The sequence below is a fragment of the Propithecus coquereli genome, unplaced genomic scaffold (assembly GCF_000956105.1).
Source record: "Propithecus coquereli isolate 6110/MARCELLA unplaced genomic scaffold, Pcoq_1.0 Scaffold319, whole genome shotgun sequence".
In the NCBI taxonomy this organism is placed as follows: Eukaryota; Metazoa; Chordata; class Mammalia; order Primates; family Indriidae; genus Propithecus; species Propithecus coquereli.
In genome coordinates, this window is record NW_012148830.1 from 501,819 (window position 1) to 504,266 (window position 2,448).

Genomic DNA, 2,448 nt, shown 5'->3' on the forward strand with positions numbered 1-2,448 from the left:
TATTACAGTAGTACAAACATTTTGGTTACATGAATTGCTTTTGTGCAGTTTGAGTCAAAGTTATAAGTGTGCCCATCACCAATATAGCATGCATTGTACCCATTAGGTGTGAGATTTACCAATCCCCTTCTCCCCTCTCCTGTGCGCATATGGTCGTAAAACACAACATTTATTAACACCTTGATCATTCCCTGAGGAAGAACAGAAAATATGTAGACATGCACACTCAGCTATGACCAAGAGATGGTGGTATTACATAGGCAATCAAGCCATCACTTTCACATCACAAAGCAGGTACTCAAAGGGAGATACTTCTAAATGGAGGTAGGTGTCTGATGAAAATCATCATAGTCATAAAATGAAGTATAGCAAATGCATGACGTAATAGTACAAATTCTTGGTGATATAAATTTTTATGATTTTTTCAGGGTTTAATGTGGACTTTTATAAATCAAGATTTAAAGATGATATATTTAATTTAGGTATCACAAAATTCATGTAACTAAAACGAAATATGCCATGGTATTTACCTTGCCTTTTACTGAAATGTAATCTACCAGCTTTGCTGATGTGACTTAAAGAGAACTTTGTTCTGGTCAAGAAATGTTTAATGTCTAAAAAAGAAAATGTTTCAGGTTAATACCTTTGCATCATTTTTGTTAAAAGACTGAATATGGATATAAAGGATCTGAGGATGATAAAGGATTGTGGAGGTTGTACATACTGCTCCTTACATAATTTAAGAGTTAAGAAATAGTTCCAGCACATAAGAAGCTGGATCTGTCACTCCTCTGCTTAAAACCATCCAGCGGCTTCTACTAATGTATCAATAACTGGTTTGCCTTCCTATGCCCCAGATATAGGGCATTATATTCTGTGTCTTTAACACATAGCCACATTCTGTGCTTCTCTCCTTATTTATACATAGTATAAACCATTTCAAGAACATCAAGATGGAAAGAAATAATCCAAGAGATGGTAGGATTTGTGTCTATAGAACAGTGATATAATAAAACAGCGATTCTCTTCTACTTAACATAATCCCTGTGTATAAACAGTAAGTCATAAAGCAAGTCCTCAATTCAAGGAGCGTGGGTGTGTGTGTGCGTGTGTGTATAAAAAATATGTTCCTGGGATCATATGTTTTTGTGAAATCTACAAAAGTAATAATGTGTTAAGATTTTTGTCTCTGTCTTCTCAGAGACCCCACTGTCATACTTCACCTCTTATTAAGTGGAGCCTTGGAGTGGTAATGAGTATTTTTGTGACCTGAAAGACAAAGTTGAAGTGGGATTGCATTTATTTTTTGTTTAGTAAGATACGATTACTGGCTTAGCAACCATACCTGTGTAGACTTGTTAGGGTAGCTTTTGGAAGAGCTGTCCTGGTTCGACGGCTCCTTGCTTGGAAGAATCACAAGCAGGGTTAGTGCAACAGAGTGATGGCAGACATGAAATGCTTCCACACAACCAGCCTTTATTTGCAAAGTGAAAGTACATTCCAGAGAAAGAGAGGAACAGGTCTGTCCCTGTGAGTGAAGACCCTAAATTCAAAGACAGAGTATAAAAAGTACAGTACACTCTTAAAGTCAGTAGAGAGTGAACTGCTCAAAAAAGAAAAACAACAACCCAAGAGTAAGGGCCGGCCCTTAACCAAAACCCCAAAAAAAAGGTAAAACGGGGGGGGAAAAAGCAACCCCTTTCAAGGAAAGGGGAGGAAAATCCCAAAAACAAGGGCCCCCCCAGTTTCCGGCCCTGGAAGGCCGGCCCCAAAAACCTCAAGGCAACAAGGGGTATGATTTTTACTATGCTAATGGAGAAAGGTTACCCATAGACAAGTCCTCCATTCCTCTGAACAGGCCCTAGCAGAGAGAAAGTCCCTACACCACCATTTCCCACTGTTGTGGTTTCTACTCTTTATCCTCACTGGTATGTGCCACCTGCATACTCTCATCTCTACCCAAAAGATTCAAGTTATTTCTGGCATTCCCAGTGTAAAGGTGGCTTCTAGGAATAATCCTACCATTCTGTGTGAACTCACTCAGAACTACAAGACAGAATTATGAAAACAGAGATCATGATTGTGGAATGAACCTGTTCTATGTTGCTTTACTTCAGAAGTTTGTGCTTAGAGAAGGAAAAACAACGTTCGGAAAGCACTAATCCAGAAATTAGTCCAAATCTTAGAGAGTATAAATAGGAAATTTGAATGAAGTTTTCCAAATTTGACACTAATCCTAAAAATTTACATGATATTAGTAAAAATGATTGTGTTGCTGAAAATACTTTGCTTTTTATAAAAAGAGAACCTCAAACAAGGATGATAGAGGAAATAATTTATCTTTTTATTCTTGCTATATTAAAAGTTATTACAAAATCAATGTCATTTGAAGACACTAACAAAAAGCTGAAGCCAAAAATTATAGAAAAAAAGGCATGATCATGTCTG